Raw genomic sequence first — 22,331 nt, 5'->3', positions numbered from 1 at the left:
TTCTGTGACATCATGATTCACGGAAGCACTGTGCTCAGCAGTCCCCAGCTGTGGCCTCCATCCAGCCTTGTGGCAGCCTGGGAAGTGCTCCTGTTTCCATCTCTCTATAAGAAACTGAAGGCCAGAGAGGCTCAAGGACTTGCTCAGATCTGAGTAGAGAAGATGGGATGTGAATCCAGGACCGCCTGACTCTGCACCCCAGGGCTTTAAACCATGTTTCTGAGCGGCCCCAGCATGCTACCCACCCCGGCCCTGACAGGGAGGGCAGGGAACGTGTTGTGTTAACTGGGGAGTGGAAGGGAAGACCTGCTCCTCCATTCATCCTCAACTCCTGAGCTTGGCCCCAAGGAGACACTGCATGTGTCTCCAAGTGTGGATGAAGGACCCTGAGCATCAGGATGTCTAGGAAACGAGACAAAAATGCACATTCCCGGGCCTCACCTCGCCTCCACTGACCCTGAATCTCTGGGTAGCTGATACCTTCCCCAGGTAGGGAGTTAGCAAATGAAAACACAGGATACCCAGTTAAATTTGAATTCCGAGTGAACAATGAATAACTTTTTAGCATAAGTATGTTCCAAATATTTCCTGGGATATACTTACATTAAGGGATTACTCATTATTTACCTGCAATTAGAATTTAACTGGGTGTCCTGCATTTATCCTGGCAACTCTTTTTCCAGGTAGCACAGATGCCTGAAGAACAAGAGCTCTCCTATGGACTCATACCCTTTAGGAGCCCAAATTGAGCAGGTCCTTGTGAGTCCACTGCACGCTGACCCTATTCCAAGTTCATGGCTCCAACATGAGAAACACAGGTGAGGTCCCTCCCCTCAGGAAACTCACATTCCAGCTGCACCTGCCAGGGTCCCTGCCAGCTTTCACAGGTGGGAAGACTGAGGCCCAGACAGGGCAGGCTGGTGGAGGAGGCCCACAGGCTGGTTGGACCCCCGGGGGGAGCCCCTGCCCCAGGCAGGCCTTCCCGGTAGACCAGTGCCATCTGGGCTCAGACTCCAACACCTGGCATCAACCGAGCGAGAAGCGCCTCACCCTGCCCCACTGGGACCGCTTCCCGCCCGCGTTGGCCAGATGGCTGGGCAGAGCTGGGGAGCAGGGGGGCTAGGGGCTGCACCGGAGCCAGTCCAGATGCCTTTGCAGGGCATGGAGCAGCAGTCAGCTCTGTTTTCGTTCCAGCCTTGGAGAGCAGCCCTTTCTGGGCAGGGGAATACATACATACGCATAACTCTCACAGCCCTGGGGCTGTTTCATTTCAAAGAAACCTAAGGTTTGGAAAGAATCTAATTAAGCGTCTCCTCTGCAGTTTTATCTTGCATGAAATATAATTGCTTGTGAAACTTGGCTCATCCCCGACCAGGAGCCAAGGGGTCAGCAGCTCTGCCGGGATTTGTGTGCGTGTGGGTGGAGGAGGCCATGGGGGTCCCGAGGGGCTTTTCGGGAGCAATGCCAGAGCTCATGAGCTGGTCCCCTCTCCTCTTCAATCCAGTACCCACCCCACCTCATCCAAAGCCCCCTCATTGGTGCTTAGGAATTTTAGGAGTTGACTCTCTTCCCCCAGGTTCTAGAGGCGGACAGTGCAGAGTCCCAGTCCCTGGACTAATTCTATGACCCTGGCACATCACTTCATCTTTCTGGACATTTATAAAATCCATAAAAAGGAGCTGATCATTGCTTCACTGTAGGATTGTCACAGGATTACATGAAACCCAGCGCCCAGTGCTCCATGGATGCCGTCCGAGCTATGGTGCTGCTCTGATCAACTTTCATTTTTGTGTTGGCCCAGTGTCATTGTCCTCACAAGAAGCCCCATGAAAGCAGGAATTTTCTTTTGTCTGCTGTGGAATCACCAGCATTTAGCATCTGGAACAGCTCAGGCTCCAGGAATGTTTTCAGTAAATGAATTCATGAGAAGATGGATGTCTTAGAGTCTGGGAGAAGCTAGAGTATAGTTTCAAGGAGCTGATGACAGCCTGGAAGGAGAAGGGAGATGAGGGACTGTGTGGTCCACAAAGTGCTTTGAAAAATATTCCTGCCTGAAGATGGGATCATCATCCCCATTTCAAGGTAAAGAAACTGAGGCTGAGAAGGGAGAATCAAATTCACTCAGGATGCTCTTTGAAAAACACTGTTGAAAAAATGAAAATACAAACACGGTTTCCAGTTACCAAGACAGTCTTCAAATAGTCTCACATATTGTCGTTCATTCATGCCCTTGTACAATGTCCTCCTAGATTGAATAGGGCTGACCTGTGTTAACCTAAACAGGTTTTTGTAGAAATGACCATGTGTGACTTCTGAGGCTAGGTCATGGCTAGGCCTGGTTTTCTCTTAGGTGCTCACTCAGGGGGAAGCCAGCAGCCATGTTGTAATGATGCTCAAGCAGTGCTCTGGAGAGGCCCGTGTGGAAAGGAGCAGAAGCCTCCTGCCAGTGACCAGCACCACATGAATGAGCCACTTTGAAGGCAGATCCTCTGAACTTAGTCAAGCCCTCAGATGACTGCAGCCCTGGCTGGTACCTTAACTGCAAACTCATGAGAGACTCCAAGCCGGGACCACCTAGCTGAGCTGCTTCTGAATTCTTGGTCCACAGAAACTGTGTGAGATAATAAATGTATATCATTTTAATTACCTAAGTTTGGGAGCAATTTGTTATGCAGTAGCAGATACTTAATAAACAATGCACAATTGGAAAAAAATGATCGCCAGACACATATCTAACAACACATATATTCAGAATATAGGAGGAGCTCTCTCAGCACAGGAATCAGAAAAACAACTGAAGAAAATGGGCAAAAGATTGGAACCAGCATTTCACAAAAGATATATGAATCGACAATAAACACATGCTAAACATCATTACTCATTTGAGAAACTTAAATTAAAACCATACAGAGATACATCTACACACTTATTAGAATAGAAAAAATAATTTAAATCTGACAATAGCTAGTGCTGATGAGGATATAGAACAACCAGGCCTCCCATTTATTACCGGTACAAATGTAAAATGGTGCAGCTGCTTTGGAAAGCAGTTTGGCAGCTTCCTATAAAGTTAACCATATATTGATTTTATGACCTGGCCATCCCACTTACAGGTACTCAGGCAAGAAAAATGAAAATTCGCGTTTACAAAAACTTGCATGTGAATGTTTATAATGGCCTTATTTGTAGTTGTCCAGTCTGGAAACAACAAAATATCCCTCAACAAATTGTGATATATCCTTGCAATGAACACCACTCATTATTAAAATTACGGATAGAGGCACCATGCAGATGGATATCGGGTGCATTCTGCTGAGTGAGAGAAGCCAGACTCAAAAGGCTAAGTACTGTGTGATTCCAGCTCCATATGATCCATCACATGCCAGTCTGGAAAAGGCAAAAATAGGAGGACAGAAGACAGACCAGTGGTTTCTGGGGGCCAAGGACTGAGGGATTTTAGGGGCAGCTTGACTCCAAAGAGGCAGAGGACGCTTTCCGGAGTGATGCCACTGTTCTATATCTTGACTATGGCAGTGGGCACAAGATTGTATGTGTTTCTCACAATTCCTGGAACTATGCACCTAAAAAGGGTGAACTTTAATCTAGATAAATTATACCTCCGTAAACTCAACCTTTAAAAAATCTGCCATTTGACAAGAGTGTCAAAACCATTCAATGGGGGAAAAGAATAGTCTCTCCAGCAAATGGTAATGGAACAACTGGACATCCACATGCAGAAGAATGAAGTAGAACCTCCTACCTCATGCCATACAGGAAGTTGATTCAAAATAGATCAAAGAGCTAAATGTAGGAGCTACGAATATAAAACTCTTAGGGGAAAACATAGGAGGAATTCTTCATAACCTGGGTTTGGCAAAGGATTCTTAGATACTACATCAAAAGCATGAGCAATAAAATAAAAAATAGATAAACTGGACTTCTTCAAAACTAAAAGTTTTTGTGCTTCAAAGGACCCTATTAAGAAATTGAAAAGATGACACAGTAAATGGGAGGAACTGTTTGCAAATGATATGTCTGATAAAAGACTTGTATCCAGAACATATAAATAACTCGTACAACCCAATAATAAAAAAGGCAATCCAATTTTAAAAGGAGCAAAGGATCTGAATAGACATATCTCTAAAGAAGATCTACAAATGGCCAATAAGCATAGGAAAAGATGCTCACCATTGTTTAGGGAAATGCAAATCAAAACTACAATGAGACACCATGTCACACCCACTAGCACGGCTAGAATCTAGTCCAACGGCAACAAGCATCGGCTCTCAGAGGATACGGATAAATTAGAGCCCTCCTGCGCTGCTGGTAGGAATTGAAAATGGTGCAGCTGCTTTGGAAAACAGTCTAACAGTTTCTCAAATGATTAAACATAGAGCTACCACATGACCTAGCAATTCCAATCTTAGGTATATACCCAAGAGAAATGAAAACATACGTTCAAGCAGAAGCTTGTACATGAGCATTTATAGCATCATTACTTATCACAGCTGAAAACAACCCAAATTTCCATCAACGGATGGATGGATAAACAAAACGTAGTATAGCAGACAATGGAATATTAATTATTCAGCCATAAAAAGGAATAATTTACTGATACCTGCTACAACATGAACTTCAAAAATACTCTGCTAAATAAAAGAAGCCAGTCACAAAAGGCAAATATTGCATGATTCCATGTATATCAAAGTCCAGAACACAGAAATCTTTAGAGACAAAAGGTAGCTTAGTGGCTGTTTAGGGCTGGGTGTGGGGCATGAGGATAGAGCTGTGATAGTTAAATGTTACATGGTTTCCTTTTGAAGTGAAAGTCTATTAAAATTGACTGTGATGACAGGTGCATGGATCTGTAAATATATTAAAAACCATTGAATCGTATGCTTAAATGGGTAAAATGTATAATTTATGAATTATATCTCAGTGAAGCTATTTTTTTAAAAAAAGAAAGAATAAAAAAAAGACACCCAGGCCCTGTTGGGCTGAAGATTGAATCACTAAGTAAAGGCCCAGGCAAGTCTGCTGCACTGAGAGATGTCCCTAATGGGCCACGTATCTTCCTGGCTAAAAATCTGTCTTAATGGTGTTATTTTCAAGGTATTCTCTTCCTGTATTTTTCTCCTCTGTGGAACATGTGCCCCCAAAACCAGAAATTTTATTTTGGGGGGTGGACTTGGACCAGCCCTTGGTCTCTGTAACACACCTCAAGTGTGGCCTCCAAGGTACAACCTGAGAGAATCCAGGAAGACTCCACCTCCACGCACAGCAGTGGGCTGTCCACCAGGTGCTGGCTGTGACTTCACCCTGTGGTTCTGCCAGACAGCTGTGTTAGCTGCTGTGACCCCCAGGGAGGGGGTGAGATACCAAGGCTTTGGGTGAAGAATTAGGTCATCCGATTGTTTTGTCTCCTTGGCAAAGAAGAACCAGGGACACCTGGAGATGCATGGGGCCTACCCGCTCTTTGCGGGGGAAGTTAAGTCTGATCACGACTCGGGTCCTCTGATGGTTGACTGGAAAACCAGGTGACCTAAAGCAGGGGCGCTCAAAAGGTGGTCCCCTAGCAGCAGTAGCAGCTCCTCCTGGAAACCCTTTAGCAACACATGTTCTCGGGCCTCACTCCAGAGCTGCTGGGTCAGAATCTCAGTGTGGAGATCCACACGGCAATATGTGTTCTTATTTTTATTTTTAATTTATTATTATTATTTTTTTAAAGATGGGGTCTCACTATGTTGCCCAGGCTGACCTCAAACTCTTAGGCTCAAGTGATCCTCCTGCCTCGGCCTTCCAAAGTGCTGGGGTTGGAGGTATGAGCCACCATGCCCGGCCCTAATCTGTGTTTTTAGAAGCCCTCCAGGATATTCTGATGCAAGCTGAGAACCACTGAACTAATGGACGGGTTCATTCAACAAATGCTTACTGGGTACTCCCAGGTGTAGCTTGAATTGTGGGAGGCCCAAGGGTTAAATACAGTGGAGAGGAAGTACAATGGATTGAATGGTGGCCCCCAAAAGACATGTCTCAGAAACTGGTGAATAGGACCTTACTTGGAAAAAGGGTTTTTGAGACTTGTTTAAGGAGACTGAGATGAGATCATCCTGGATTACCCACTGACAAGTGTCCTTGAAAGAGTCAGAAAAGGGGAAGACACACAGAAGGCCACGTGAAGATGAAGACAGGGATTGGAGCAATGCAGCCATAAGCTGAGACACACAGAAGGCCAGATAGGTAGGTAGATAGATAGACAGACAGATAGATAGATAGACAGATGGACAGACAGACAGACACATAGATAGGTAGATAGATAAGCAGGCAGATAGGAAGGCAGATAGATAATAGCTAGATAGATCAGATAGACAGATAGATAGATATTAATAGATAAATAGGCAGGCAGACGGACAGGCAGCTAGATAGGCAGGTAGATAGATAGATAGATAGATAGATAGACATTAATAGATAAATAGGCAGGCAGATAGATATTAATAGATAAATAGGCAGGCAGATAGATGGACAGGCAGCTAGATAGGCAGGTAGATAGATAGATATTAATAGATAAATAGGCAGGCAGATAGATATTAATAGATAAATAGGCAGGCAGATAGATATTAATAGATAAATAGGCAGGCAGATAGATATTAATAGATAAATAGGCAGGCAGATAGATGGACAGGCAGCTAGATAGGCAGATAGATAGATAGATAGATAGAATGATAGAGAAGCAGGCAGATAGAAGATGGATAGATAGATAGACAGGCAAATAGATAGGCAGGCAGATAGAAAGGCAGATAGATAGATAGATGTTAATAGATAAATAGATAGGCAGGCATATAGATACACAGGCAGATAGATAGGCAGACAGATAGATAGATGATATATAGATAGATGAATAGATAGATATTAATAGATAGGCAGGCATATAGATAGGCAGATAGATAGGCAGACAGATGACAGAGATAGATAGATAGATGATAGATAAGCAGGCAGACAGGCAGGCAGATAGATGATAGGTTGATAGAAGATAGGCAGATAGACAGATATAGAGATACATAAAGAGATGGAGAGATGGGGAAAAAGGAAGAGAGAGAGAAAGAAAGAGCGAGATGAATAGAGAGATGGATCGCCTCTCAGGAGCTGTTGGACTGAAGGCCTCAGGGCCTCGCTGGCTGGTGGCCAGAGACAGCAGCTTCTTGCCACATGGGACTCTCTGGCTTCATCAGAGTGAGTACATGAGAAGGGCCAGAGAAGGAGCAAAATAGAAGTCAGAGTTTGCTGCAACCTAATCTCAGGACTGGCCTCCCATCATTTTCGCCATCTCCTACTGGTGTGGAAGGAAATCAATAGGCCCAGCCCACACTGGAGGGGCGGGGACTGCACAAGGACGTGACTTACCAGCATGGCTGGGAGCCAGTTTAGAGGCTGCCTACCATGCTGGGAGAAAACCAAAAGTTTTATTTAGGATATGATAAGTTTTCGATGCGTCTGAATAATCTATTAAGATTGCAGCATGGGTGAGGGTAGATAGGTTGTTGAATGAATGAATGAATGAAGGAAAGAATGGAGAGATGAGTAGGTGGGCTGACAGATCGATGGATGGATAGTCCACTGCTAAAGGCTGGTTCTGACAAAATCACTTAAAAGATCCCTGCCCTCGGTTCCCCAAGGATACGTTCTTTCCGAAGTAGAGGCGTTCATAGCATTTGCCCTGTGACAGACCCTCCTGCTTCCCTCCCTGATCCCCTTCCTGCATGGATTGAGCTCTTGGGAAGATGAGCTCAGAGGTGGTTTTCTGCCTGGACAAATGGAAACATGGGCTTCCATCCTGCGAAAGAAACATATCAGTGTGCTGGGCTCCACAGAGGGAACCACTGGCAGCCTTAGAGAGCCGCTGATAGATCCTGGAATTCCACCCGCCAAGTCGTCAACTCCAGGCCAACGAGCTTGAATTATGACAGAGGGATTAGGAGCCGGTGGAAACTTGGAGGTCACCCATGAAGACGTCTGAACATTTGTTTTGTAGCTATAGCCTCCTTTTTCAGCTGCGTGGTACACTTAATCCAACATGAAGTATTGCATATTAAATGCTCTCCCTGACTATGGATCTTCTCCTTTTCAAACGATCCTTGGCACCCAGCGGGTACTTTCTCTGATTGCTCTTGGTGTGTGTGATTGTACGTGGCTCAAGCCAAGCCTTTTGCATTTCGCACTTCGTTTTCTCTCAGGAATCTGTGCTGGGATGCTGGCTGGAATGAGAGCTGGGGAGCCTGAAGTATGCCCCGTGCCTGTCAGTTAAACAGTGAGGCAGCCCCTCTGAGACGGGTTCCCGAGTGCTGGAGAGCAGGACCGACAAGATAATTGGTATGGGAAGGGCAAGACAGACGCTTTTCCAGATTAGTTGGGCTACTGGGGGTGAAGACGCTGAGCTTCAAAAGAAGCCTCCCAAACTTAAGGCTATTAAGTTATTATGGCTGATTACATTCAGAGGGGCCTCGGCTGGCAGGCCTCTAATTGGCAGCACTCCTGTGATTTTTATGGGAACCGGGCTGGGATGGGGAAGGCTGAGATCACTGAGAAATGCAGCCCCGCCCGGCAGAGGCCAGATGAACCGGGGACATGAATTATTATTCTGACATCGTGGCAGGCCCATCTGCAATCCCTTACAGTCTTTTGTTCCCAGCGGTCCTCGGCACAGCTGACCCTGGGCTCTTCGCAGGCTGCCCCCATCCACCAGTCGGGGGAGGCCAAGACAAAGGTCAGGGGGCTGCTGAGGACTGGGAGTCTCCATCGGCCTTGCTGGCCACACACACACCCGCTTCCCTCCAATTCTTCCTCCATCCAGAAATGTATATTGAAGACTCAGAGGCGGTGAGGGAGCCAGCAGCTGGCGAGATGGAGAAGGGCTCCTCCTCAGAGAAAGCTGTCTGCATACCAGGCTGAGAAAACAGAGACTAGCAATGGAGCCCCGGAACTTCCCGGAGGAAGAGGCTATGGAGCGTTACTTGCATAGTAACCCTACTGTTTTCATTTCGGTTGTATGTTTATGTGGAGTGCCTTGGGGGTGTCTCATTTTATAGGTTTGGCTGCTACAACAGAGAGTCCTAAAATAATTATGGCTGAAACAACACAGAAATCCATTTCTCTCTCTCCCATAAAGGTCGAAGTTCACAGTCCAGAGCCGGTGGGGCAGCTCTACCGTCATCAGAGACCAGGGTCCCTTCTAGGTCATGTCTCAGTTTCTCATGCACACGGCTTCCAATTCAAGATACAAAATGGCTGCTCCAGTTCCGACCATTACATCTGCATTCCAGCAAGTGGGAAAGAATAAAGGGGCAAGGAATGGGCTTGCCTCTTCCCTTTCAACAGCATGATTTGGAAATGGCTCAGACCACTTCCATTTGTATCACATTGGCCCAGATCTACGTGTGAGCACATCTAGCTGCAAGGCTGGTTGGGAAGTGTGCTCTTTATTTCTGGTGATCATGTGTCCAGATACATTCTATAAAATTAGAAGAAGGGAAAAAGAGCAGTCGATTCCACAGACAAATTTGATGGAAGCAGGGTGAAAACAACAGCCTCCAGCTTGAGTCTCTCTTGGGTATGTCCTTGGGCTGTAGGGGTGACACCCTTCCTTTCTGTTGGCATTCAAGGTAGTATGCAAAATCCTCCTTGTCCAGGCAGACTTCTGGGACGAATGACTCAGGTCATTGGCCAACTGGTCAACCTCATCTCTCCCTGTAACCACCCCCGCAGGCCCCTTCCCTCCACAACCCTCTCTATACCAGGTGCTTGGCTATTTTGGAGCCCAGGCATTTCTGTCGAGTCCGTACCAGCATCCGCAGCAGACTCTCTGTTTCCTGAGCCAGAGATCCCATTGACTCTTTAGTGTGTACCAAATCCACACTGCCAGCCCCATACCTACATCCCCAAGCGCTAAACACCTGGGACTGAGTGCTCTGATCATCTGTAGGAGAAAGCATACCCTACCATCTCAGTGTTCAGAGCTCTGTGAGGGCAGGGACCTCATCTTGTTTACCGTTTTATTCCCAGAGCTCAGCACAGGCCTGGCAGGCACAGTCACTTAGTAAGTATTTGCTAAATGAACAAAGACCGTCTTGGATAATGATAGTAATAGTAATCATCATTACACCTGATGTTTACTAAGGACTCCCGTGAGCTAAGTAAGCATTATACAATAGTCATCTAAAATGGGAATTGGCAAACTTGTTCTTCAAAGGCCAAATAGTAAATATTTCTGGTTTTGTGGGCCAGAAGTTCTCTGTTGCAACTGTCTGTCGGTGTAACATAAAAGCCGATACAGGCAATGTGTAAATGAATGGGCATGGCTGGGTGCCAATAAAACTTTATTTACTAAAGTAGGTGCAGGCCAGATTTGGCCAGTGGGCCATAGTTTGCTAACCTCTTATCTGAAACAGAAAAGAATGTCCCAAGTTAAGGGTGAAGAAAATCTAGAGGTAGCTCCAGCTAAGATGTGCATACCTGGCAGATTGGGTAGGGCACTGGGAGACTCACTTTGGGGGTTTGGGGGGTCCTGGCCTGACTCAGTCCCCCTATCTCTGAGGGCCATTTCCTCTTTCCTCTATGGAAGAGCGGTGGTACATAAAATGCTGCCCTCTGACCAAGGTAGATTGCACCAGGGGCAGATGCCCAACCCGAGGTGGCATGTGGAGTTGGTACACAGCCCTTCTTTTTTTTTCTTTCTTTCTTTCTTTTTTTTTTTTTTAAGACGGAGTCTTGCTCTGTTGCCCGGGCTGGAGTGCAATGGTATCATCTAGGCTCCCTGCAACCTCCGCCTCCCAGGTTCAAGCGATTCTCCTTCCTAAGGCTCCCAAGCAGCTGGGATTGCAGGCGCGCCCACCATGCCTGGCTAATTTTCTTCTGTAGTTTTAGTAGAGACGGAGTTTTGCCATGTTGTCCAGGCTGGTCTCGAACTCCTGGCCTAAAGTGATCCACCCACCTTGGCCTCCCCAAGTGCTGGGATTACAGGTGTGAGCCACCGTGTCTGGCCTGAGACACAGCCTTCTGATCCATTTCGAACTAAGGGCACAGACATGGGAGCGGGGAGGTAGAGGAGGTTGCAAAGAGGACCAGCGTGGCTGGCTAACTCCCTGAGACCCCCTGGGATTCCCGTTCTGCAGGCTGTGACATACCTGGCTGGGAGGCAGGGGGGCACAGCCACCCCCACTGCCCTGCTTTCTCCTGCTGGAGGCTCCCAGTCTTGCTTTCCACGGGCTCATTTTTCCAGAAGAGCTCAGGACTTTACCCAGCTAAATGAAGAATGTGGAATACTTGAAATTTCCACTCACACACTCCCGGAAAAAACACATTAACCTTTAAGAATGGAATAATGGCTTCGTTTTCAAGTGACCTTATGGATTAACCCTCGACAAGCACTTTCTGGGGAAGAACGATGGCCTGTGGCATGGATCCAGTGGGTGCGAAAGCTGAAAAAATAAAAGCCGGCAGTGTCCTTTTGTTCTCCCTGAATAAAAGCAGAGAATTGCTGACTGACAACAACAATAACACCACCACTCCTCGCTCCTGCAAGACACCGAGTGTGTCTGACAAGCAGATTGCCTGCTTCAGGACAAAGTCAAAGCTGTCCTTCCCAGAACCTGCTGCCGACCAGCCTGGGGCCGAGCCAGCAGCCTGGGCATGGGCAGCACAGCCCTTTGCACTATTCCCATCGGGCACCGCCTGCCAGGAGAAGGTTCCTTCCTCCTCACAACAACCTCCCCCAGGAAGAGTTTTCCCACTAGCCTGATCTGCCAAACCCATCCTCGAAATATGAACCCCGTAGTTTATATACTGGAGAAAACAACTGAATCTACACTCCTTTGGGGAATTTGCAAAGCATGTTGGCATAGTAAAGGCTCTGAGAAGTTCTGTCAGAGGGAAACCTGTTTAACTTTGTTGAACACCATCATTTCCCAAATTATTCCACAGGAAGCACCGCCCCCCACTCCCAGTCCCTTTTTAACATTTCTCAAATAACACCTGTGAATGTCTGGCAGAACTGCTAATCCACGGAATACGCTTTAGAAAATGCCAGCCATGGAACATAACCTCTCCAAGACCATTTGAGCTACAGAAAAGACCAGAGCTTACTCTTCATCTCCTATCCATTCATTCATTCATTTATCATACACATGTTGACTCCATCCATCCATCCATCCATCCCTTCTTCATCCATCCATCATTCATTCATCAACACAGGTTCTCAAAGCCAAGCACCGCACAGGAACAGAGGCAAACTTGAGTGCCTCTCTGTTTTTTGCCAAGCTTCCCAGGTGGCAGGGAAGATAAGAAATGCCCCTGGGTTACAGAATATAAAAGGCGCCTACATGGCATTCCTGGATGTCAAAGGCCCAACTTCCAAAGATGTTTTTCAAAAATTATTATGGAGATGACAATTCTGAAATACTAAAAAGTGTCAACATGTAGGCAGTCAAGAACAAGCTTCTCCAGTGTGAAGAAGAAGGCTGGAAGGAGGGAGAAGCCTGGAAGGGTGGAGGGGGTGGGACCTTAGCTGTCTCTTCATTCCCACACTGTGGTCCAGAGTTGGTTTTGTGCCTGGCACTGTACTAAGACCTGCACCTACCCCTGTGCCTCCTTCATTCAGCAAACATCTAGAAGGTGCTTCCCACGAGCCAGGTGCTGGGGACACCATGGTAAACATGACCTCGCTTGCATCCAGATGACCTGGGAGACCGATTCTCCCCCAGTAACCCTCAAGGAGGGCTCACGGCTGCCAGAGTGAGGCTGAGAGGCTTGCTCCAAGCCACAAAACTAGAAGACAGAGCTGAGACTACAATGCAGGTCCCCCTGGCTCCCAAGCCTGTTCTCTGTCTGCTTAACCAGGGGGCAAAGAGACAATTGGTTTGAAGCACCACCAATCCCACTAGAAAATCAATGACATGCCCAAGAAAGAATGACGTTTGCAGTGGGCAAGCTAAACGCTGTGGTGGATGCAAAGGTGGAAAAGCAGGTACAGTGAGGGGGACAGAGAAGACTGCAGGGACAGGGGCTCATCTCCTGATGCGCCATCTTCCCTCATCTCACCCCGGGGCCCACTCATTTCATCACGGTCCACCGCTCCCAGCACACTGACTGCTAATGAGTGCCATCCAGCCAGCAGCCCCCTTTGTCCTCCTGGCTCTTCAAAGGGAAGCTTTGAGCAGCCCTAGGCAAGACCCTTGTTCTTCACTGGTTTCTCTGCCTCCTTTTTCACATAGCCGCCATGCCTTTGTCACTCTGGAAGTGCACAGGGTGGAAGGTGGTGCTGCGGGCAGTTTCTGCTGCTGTTAGCTGCTGGCTGGTGCCATGAAACCAGCAGACAGGGCTCGAATCAGGACGGTGGCTCCACCATGGCCCCAGAGATGCCAGCTCAGCCCGGGTAGCCGCAGTTTGCATCCTCACGCCTACTGCTCCTCCAGCAGCCCTGAAAGCATAGTGGAAAACGTGCCCTGTGGTGTCACAGCGTGGTATTAGTTTTGCAAATGGAGTTTGTATTCGTTTCCTCTTGCTGATGTAACAAATTTCCACAAACTCAATGGGCTACAGCAGTACAAATTCCTTTTCTGACAGTTCCGGAAGTCAGAAATCATGAACTAAGATGTCCACAAGGTCACTTTCCCTGGGGACGCTCTAGGGGAGAATCCATCTCCTTGCCGTTCCCAGCTTCCAGAGTTCCCTGCATTCCTCAGCTGCTGGCCCGTTCCTCCACCTTCAGAGTCAGCAGTGTCAACCCTGACAGAATCTACTTTTCTGATTCTGACCTCCTGCCTCCCTCACATTGTCATGGCATTGAGCCCACCAGATCATCCAAATGATCCCTGTCTCAACATTCAGATGACATCTGAGAGCCTCTTTTGCCCTGTAAGATGACACGTTCACAGGCTCCGGATGTTACCTGTGGACATCACTGGGGTTCCATTACCCAGCCAACTAGAGTCTCCACTTCAGGCCTCTGGGCCTGTCTGGCATCTCTGTCTGACTCCTGTGGACACTAGCAGGGTCTAGGGGTCTGGAGGGCTGCAGGCTGACAGTGGGGTGCCTTGGAAAGTGAGAGAGGAAGTTGCACCTTGCTCTCCAGCCCCCACACAGTACATGGAGAGCCCCTCCTGGCCACGAAGCACTGAATCAGGCCACCTGGTTGTGCTGGCCTTGGTCTCAGTTTCTCATGTACAAATGAGGCTCATAATAGCACCTACCTCGAGTGGCTGTTGGGAGGATGGAATGATGCAAGCCCAGGGCATGGTAGAAGCACAATTCAAGTCGGGTGAATGAACAAGTTGTTCTATGCTAAGTGATTATTGCAGGCTGGAGCACAGCACTTCCCTTGCAAGCCTCTCTGTCCTCGTCTGTAAAGTGGGTGTACTCCCTGCAGCACCCCACTTCAGAGGGCTGCTGGAGTTCCACAACCACAGACACGCAGAGGTGTGGAAGAAAGGCCCCTTGATGAGCACGAAGTGTGAGTGCCGGCTATGATAGCACAGCCGGAGAAGCCCAGCCCTTTCTTCATTTCCTGAACCACCACCAAAGCCCATTCTTAGCCCATAATGACAACAGCCACAGCACAGCTGATGGTCGTTTTTGAGCCTTTGATAATTTGCCCTGTGCTGGGCACTTGGCTAAGCACTTTACAAAACATCTCAGTTCTCGGCCCAGCCTGGGAGGGGTGGCAGTGTCTTCCCCTTTTCCCACACGAGGGTATCAGGGGTGAAGAGACACAGCAGTGAAGTGACCCACCTGGGATTTGAGTGCAAGTTGCTTTGAGTTCCAAGCCTTCGGTTTTAATGCATATTTAATGCTCCAGCTTAACGCGGTGACCAGCAGCTGCCTGGCACGGGTACAACTCATTCATTCATATATTCATTCACTCATTCATTCCACACATAGTTAGTGAAAGCTACTATTGAAAGCCAGGGTCTGGGTTTGCACAGAAGTCAATAACTTTTGGAGGGAATGGGGGAAGGGAGTGCAATAATTAAAACCCGCAAAGTGCCTACTAAGCTCTCAGCATCAAGATGTCAGGTGCTGTGAGCACCCTGCGTGGGGCACCGGGGTCGCTGCCCCATTTTACAGATGAAGATGTGTTCCTTCCAATAACAGTAACCACAGCAACTGAGCACACGGAGGCACTGGCAAGGGATGTGCCTTGCCCCGTGGCCCACGCTGAGAGCCAGGATTTCTGCCCAGCTCTCTTTTCTTTCCACCTCCACGAAGACATCCCACGGACGCCTCGGGCACCTCTGCGGGCCATTTCTGCCCTTCTCCAGCCTCGAGCTGCATAAACACTGCCGGCTCCCAAAGACCAATCGATTCTGTCCGTAGCTCTTTGCCTAGCAACCCAGGCGGAACAGATTCTCTCTTGCAGGCTGTGTTGATTCTCTGGCTGCCCAGAAACCTGCTCTCTCATTCCTCTTCTCTCTCTCTCTCTTTCTTTCTCTCTCTTGTCCTAATAGTCTCAACTGGCATCTTTTTGTAAAAAAGAAATCACCCTTTTTTCCACCAGGCTTGGACCCTTCTTGCTGTATTTCTCTTCCAGTGTTACTGTGAGACAAAGCCAGGCCTCACGTGTCTCTCCAGGGAGATACCGTCAGATTGAAGGGTTTGTCCCCAGGGCTTTGGGCAGTTTTTCATCTATTCACTCGTCCCATAGACACTTTTTGCACACTGGCTCTGTATTCAGCATCTGCTAGGCACTGGGGCTATGGTACAAACCAGGAGGACAGGATCCCCAGCTCCACAGTTTACAGCTCTGGGCAGGGAGGGCGATTTGACGCCAGTCCCCAGAGCCCCAGATGCTTTCCCTTGGCCTGAGGATGAGCACATGTAGACAAAGCACTCAGAGCTGAGCCCTACAGTTAGCTCCACAGATGTTCTGCCATGCAGCAAGGGCCTCTGGAGTGTCTTGGACTTCATTCCCCTACCCTACCAGTAGTCCTAGGGCATATGGGAATTGTGCCCTGAAGTTCAGAGAGGTTAAGTAATTTGCCTGAGGCATCACAGCTAGTACATGGTAATGTTGAGACTCCATGCCAGGTTGCCCAATTCCAGAAGCTCCTGGTCTTATTATACCACTTGGTATATGGCCCACAGCTGACCCAGAGAGGAAAGACTTGGGTCCTGTCACAGTCCAGGGACCACACAAGTCAGGAGACCCGGAACAGAGGGGCTGTTTGGCAACAGAGAGACTCCAAAAAGTTCAAAGTAAAAGGTGGGTGATGGCCCTCCAGGCGGCAAGAGGGAGCTGAGTGGGGTTGCGATGTGAGCACTAGACAAGAATCACAGGGGTGCCCATCACAAGGCTGGACATCACTGCTGAGAGTGCTCCCGCCCAGTCTGTGCTGCCAGGGCAAAGCCACCAGCTAACAGGACCCTCGCCACCCGCCTCTGCCACAGCTTCTGTTTCTGCATCTATTTCTCAAACGGGATTCAAGGTAAAAACAATCCAACGGGGGTCACTGTTTTTTGAAGAAAGTTACCACTCAGCGTGAAGATCCATCAAAAATGTTTTTTAAAATATGAAAAACATCTTTTAAAGACACATAATCTTTGACCCAGCCCTTCTGCTTCCAAGAATTGGTTCTAAAGAAATCATTGTGGACATTCCCAAGGGCCCATAAACAGGGATATTCATTGCGGCATTGTTTACAATAATGAAAAATTGGAAACAACTTAAACGTCCCAAGGAAAATAGGTCAAACAAATGAGAATACATTCACACAATGTAATACTGTGCAGGCAGTTAAAATGGTGGCATAGGAGGCTCATATTTATTGAGAAGGAACAGTGATTATAATAAATTGTCAGGGGAAAGCAGAAAGTCACGAAACAGTACGTTTAGAAGAATCTCATTTTCATATAAAATAGATAGCATATAGAAGATAGATAATTGACAGATAAATGATAGGAAAAGATAGATAATAGATTATTATTTATTTATTTTATGTATTTATTTTTTTGAGATGGAGTCTCACTCTGTCGCTTAGGCTGGAGTGCAGTGGTACGATCTCGGCTCACTGCAAGCTCCACCTCCCGGGTTCAAGTGATTCTTCTGCCTCAGCCTCCTGAGTAGCTGGGATTACAGGCACATGCCACCACGCCTGGCTAATTTTTGTATTTTTAGTAGAGATGGAGTTTCACCATGTTGCCCAGGCTGGTCTTGAGCTCCTGGCCTCAAGTGATCTGCCTGCCTCGGCCTCCCAAAGTGCTGGGATTACAGGCATGAGCCACTGCACCTGGCCTGGATAATAGATTATTGATATATGATAGAGAGATAGAAAGATAGGTGACAGATGGATGACAGTAGGTAGATGGTAGATAGATAGATAAATGATAGGTAGATAAAGGGTAGATAGACAGTACATAGATGACAGATGGAGGATTGATATATAAATGATAGATAATAGATGATTGATAGATGATAGATAAATAGATGGTAGATAGATCAATGATAGATGGTAGACAGAGTAGATAGATGATAGATGATTGATAGATAAATGATAGATAATAAATGACTGATAGATGATAGAGAGATAGAAAGATAGATGGTAGATAGTAGATAGATGGTAGATAGAGAAATGATAGAGAGATGGTAGATAGGAGATAGATGATTGATAGATGATAGATAATAGATGATGGATAGGTGATAGATAGATAGATGGAAATTCAGAAAATATTTATTGTGCCTCTCCTCTGCACCAGGCACTGTCCTGTCCTATGTCTCGAGGATACAGCTCTCATGGAGCTTACATTCTCATAGAGAGATATTCTAGAGAGATGTTATTTATCTGGGCCAGGATAGAAGAGTCTTCAGAGTGCACGTTCTGAGAGACACTGACTGAACTATTTTCTAGAGAAATGCTGTGAGATCTGGGATGGGCTCCTGACCATGTGGGCCGAGAAGACCCCGGCATGGCAGGCATGGATGGCTGTCACAGACGGGTGCTGGTGCAGGGAGCCTCGTCAGACGATTCCATCTCCTTTTACATATGTTTAAGACTTTCTGAAATAAACATGGGGACAAGCTGGGCAGTGGGAGTCGACCTCCGGAGTGAGACTGTCTGGTTTCCAACCTGGCCCCCAACTTTGTGAGCTGGGTGAGTGCTTAGCTCTTCCTGGTGCCCGAGTCCCTCTTTCAGGGCTGTGGTGGAGACACAGCCACAGCCCTCAGCGAATGGGGGCTGGAACGTTGTGCCCATTTGTGTAGCAAAAGCCAAGAACGTGAGCATGGCTGCTGTGCAAGGAGTTCGGGTGATTTTGATTTGTGACCTGTACCTTCAATGTTATTGTCAATGACCATGGATAATTTGGATAATACAATGTAACTGGGAGTGAAATGATGCTTGTCCCAGATCCTCCGTTCCCCCTACCATCCCACCACACACACTCAGAGTAGCTGCCCAGGGAGGTCCAGGATGGGGTGAGGAGCAGGAGGGCTTCAGCAAGAGGTCCTTCTCCATGCCTACAGCCCGAGGGGAGACGTGGACTGGGGCACGGCCAGAGCCCAGCCCAGGGACAGCACTTGGTCCCTCAAACCTTCCAACTTCACTCAGCAAGCACCTACTGGCCTGGGGTCTGGGCATGGAAAGACTGGAGACCCAGTTGCCTCCCAGGCTGGTGGCTTACAAGTGAACTGATAGGTGCAGTGTCCCAAGAATGGCTGTGATGGGCACATTGGGAGCCACGGAGGTGTCTGCTGCAGACTCCAGACCCGGGGAGGTGGGGTTGTTGATGGTGTGGGCTTTGGAGTCCAAAGACCCACATCTGAATTCCAAATGCCAACTTTCTATTTACTCTCTGTGACCTTGGCCATAGAGGCTTTTCCCAGAGTTCCAGCCCACAGCCCACCATGCAGCACAGTATCCGAAGTATGCTCTATGTGTGGATGTGGGGGGTGGTCCTCCCTGGAGGTGCTCCAGAGTGACTGCCGTCTCTGGGCAGATAACTATGCACACCATGCCGCCTCCTACTACCTCCTCTTGGAGCACTGCCATGCATACGTAGAATCAATGCTCTGACAAGTCCTGCAGCACAGCCAGCTGTCTAACTTTGCTTAAAGCTGCATTTAATACTTGGCCTGAGGCATCACTGTCTATAGTTGAGTCCCCAGAAGCGAGCCCTGAGATGAGAATGGTGGGAGAGTGCTTTGGGAGGCAGCCCTTATGGAAGGGACCAGAAGGGGAGTGGGAAATGGGCCTGGGAGAGGAAGGGGGATGAGCAAGAAGGCTGTAACAAACCAAGTTCCATGGAGGGTAGCATTGGCTCACCACTGTGGCAGGCTCTGGAAACAGTCCCATCAGGGCAAGGGAGCTGAGGTATTTATACCCTCACACCCACATTCCCTAGTTATTGGTTAAAGCTGCCCCAAGGCAGGGGATGTGAATTTCCAGACACTTCCTGCTCATCATGTTGGCAGACGAAATCAATTCTGGAAGCATGAGAGCAGCCTTTAGCAAAGAGACCCAGGTGCTGGAGCCTGGGAGTGAAAGCTCCCGGGAACAGACATGGAAGTGCTAAAGGGACTTGAGACATGAGTGGAGCATGGGCAGTGTCAAAGCTCTGACAAGTCCTGCAGGACAGGCAGCTTTCGAACTTTGATTAATCCAGCTCATCTGGCCACAAGCCCTCTTCTGCTCAGCCTCTATCAACCACTTCTGGAAGGAATATTCCACAGTACAGGCATGCAGGTTTTTGTGGACAACACAATCTGCTCTCCTTTATTTTTAACTTTTCGGTTTATGCTAATATTATCTGCTCCACTGCGAGTGCCTTACAGGCAGAAATGATGACCTCTTCCTTCCTTCTTGTGTCCTCCAGGCCTGACTCCCCCGCAGAGGAGAAGCAAAACAATTTCTTAGAAGCAAATGAATCAATTCACCATTTCTTGAAGCTGCAGAGTTCTATAGCTGACTTGGGGCAGGTGGGAAAAGAAGAACTCTTCTCCCATTGGAAAATGTAAGGCATACATAAATTTAATGAAGTACAAACTTTCTGTACAGATGGAGCATAAACAAATGACGTCACTAGATCCACCAGCCATTCATTCAAGCTGTGGACAGAGCCCAGCGGCCGCAGCACCGGACAACTGAGTGCCTGGGGAGGCTCGGCCCTGACAGCCCCTGCACAACCCAAATCAGTTGGCAGGTCACAGAGGTGAGGCCACCAAGGGCTTCTGACCCTTGTGGCCCTCCCAGGGCTACCCTCCTTGAGTCCATCCTTCTGGTCAACCAGCTTGGGAGCCTTAGTGAGTGGCAGGGTTGTTGCTAGAGAGAAAGCCCTGGAGTCTTCTCTGCTCTAATGACTTAAAATAAAGTCCAAACTCCTTACAAGGCTCCCTGGATTCCACAGGATTTGGCCCCTGCCTGCATTTCCCACCTCTCTGCCGTCTTCTCTACCCCTGGGTCAGCTCACTCCAGCATCCGTTCTGTTCCTTGAAACCACCGAACTCATTCCTGCCTCAGGGCCTTGGCACTGGCCACTCCTCTACCTGGAAGGCTGCGTCTCAGCTTCCCTGGCTAACTCCTTGTCATTTGGGCTCCAACATCCCCGCCTGGGGTGGCCTTCTCAACCAGCACTCCCACCCCCTCACAACCTAGCCTCTCAAGCTCATTTATTTTCTTCTTAACACTTTCATTTTCTGACATTCTTTTTGTTCATTTGTTTACTTAAACAAAGCCTGGAATGTGGCCTCCAAGAGAGCAGGGACCACATCTGTCTTTGCTCACGACTGTATCCCTTGATACCAAGAACAAAGTAAGTGCTCAACAAACACTTGGAAGGAAGGAAGGAAAGAAGGGAGGGAGGAAGGAAGGAAGGAAGAAAAGAAGGGAGGGAGGGAGGGACGGAGGAGAGAGGGAAGAAAGGGAGGAGGGAAGAAAGGAGGAGGGAAGGAAGGGAGGAGGGAAGGGAGGGAGGGAGAAGGGAGGAAGGACAGATGGGCGGATGAATCATACCTCCTGTGACCTTGCCTCCATTGAATGATGTGAGCTTCTTGGGTGAGCCAGGGATAAGGAGTTGAAATTGTCAAAATGATTTATATTGGTGTGTGTATGTGTGTGTGTTCCCCAAAAGTACAGAACCATAGCAAAGATGAAGTTCTTACAATATGCCAGGTACGATTCTGAGCATTTTCGATATGCTTTAATAACTCAAATAATCAACAACCCTCTTAAGTAGGTGTTACTGTACACCCACTGTAGAGATGAGGAAGCTGAAGCTCAGAGAGGTTGGGTATCTTGCCTGAGGTCACACAGCCCAGGGCAGCCTACTGCACTGCCAGCAGGGCAGACTTCCCTCGGCACCTGCACCCTAACTTGCTTACACTGCCTGGCACCAGGATGGCCCAGCCATGGCTCCTCCACACGGGTGCCTCTGCCACTGCCACACTTTGAGACTCTGAGCTGGCAAGTGCAAGGCCTACATTCATAGCTCAGTGACTAAGAGTGAGCTATTTTATACATCTCTGGGGACCTGTGAAAGGTGAGCAGCCCCCCAGAGCTCGCCGATGCACCAGGCCACAACTCTGGCATCATTTCTGCAGGGTTTTATGACCTGGCGTGTGGACTGCATCTGTGGCACTGTGGAGGTGTGAGGCCTGCATGGTTTGCAAAAGAGAAGGACAAGGAAAGGCCGGCTCAAGTGGGCACATGTTGAACCATGACATGGGGCAACGGTGGGAAGGAATGAATTCCCGGGAGGGTGGGGGACATCACCCCACTTTCTTCAGCAGCTCGACCCCTCTGAGGGCTGCGTGGTCATCCACCTGTGCTGGGCTCCTGGTCTCAGCACATGGGGCCAAGCCCCCAGACACAGCACTCCAAGGGTTAAGCCCCTTCCCAGCTGCTCCCACCGCCCCGCTCCTGCTCCACTGGGGTAATGAGGGAAATGTCAGCAGAAGCGATTGCTGGGAGCCCTACAGAGAAACTGCCCTATTGAATTTTTAAAATTAAATCTATTTATAATTTATACCCTGCCTGCTTCAAAAAAAGATTTGAGGTGGTTTACGATAAACGACACATAAACTGGAAAGGCTGTTAAATAGAAAGAGAAAAATCAAGAACACCACACAGAAGGAGGGGGAGAAAAGCTCCCAAATCCCTGGGCTTAGGGAAACGGTAACAGATTAGATATGATAGTTTGGCTCCCTGCGTCCTGGCAGCTGAGGCAAAAAGGGAAATCATCACAATGGGCCACGTAACTCCGCCTGGGTGACTCTCAGAAACTCAACACACTTTCACAGTGACAAGCAGGCAGCCTCGCTGGCTGCGGGGAGAGGTACAGGGTGTCTGGCTCTG

The 22,331-nt window shown here is 48.2% G+C and overlaps 1 long non-coding RNA gene across 3 annotated transcripts; it reads left to right on the top strand.

The window, feature by feature from the left end:
* The first annotated feature begins 52 nt into the window (after nucleotides 1-52).
* On the top strand, nucleotides 53-20,439 carry LOC129529098 (uncharacterized). 3 transcript variants are annotated; one of them, XR_008674505.2, is made up of 5 exons: nucleotides 53-489; nucleotides 684-818; nucleotides 8,232-8,367; nucleotides 8,849-9,041; nucleotides 9,164-9,385. It is a non-coding gene; the product is annotated as an uncharacterized lncRNA (long non-coding RNA). The 3 variants fall into 3 exon arrangements; XR_010132312.1 differs by lacking the exon at nucleotides 8,232-8,367; XR_008674504.2 differs by lacking the exons at nucleotides 8,232-8,367; nucleotides 8,849-9,041; nucleotides 9,164-9,385 and adding an exon at nucleotides 19,855-20,439.
* Nucleotides 20,440-22,331: the final 1,892 nt, after the last annotated feature.

Source organism: Gorilla gorilla, chromosome 21, assembly GCF_029281585.2.
Source record: "Gorilla gorilla gorilla isolate KB3781 chromosome 21, NHGRI_mGorGor1-v2.1_pri, whole genome shotgun sequence".
In the NCBI taxonomy this organism is placed as follows: Eukaryota; Metazoa; Chordata; class Mammalia; order Primates; family Hominidae; genus Gorilla; species Gorilla gorilla.
Note: the sequence above shows the minus strand (reverse complement) of the source record. Positions and strands in the feature narration are given on the sequence as shown.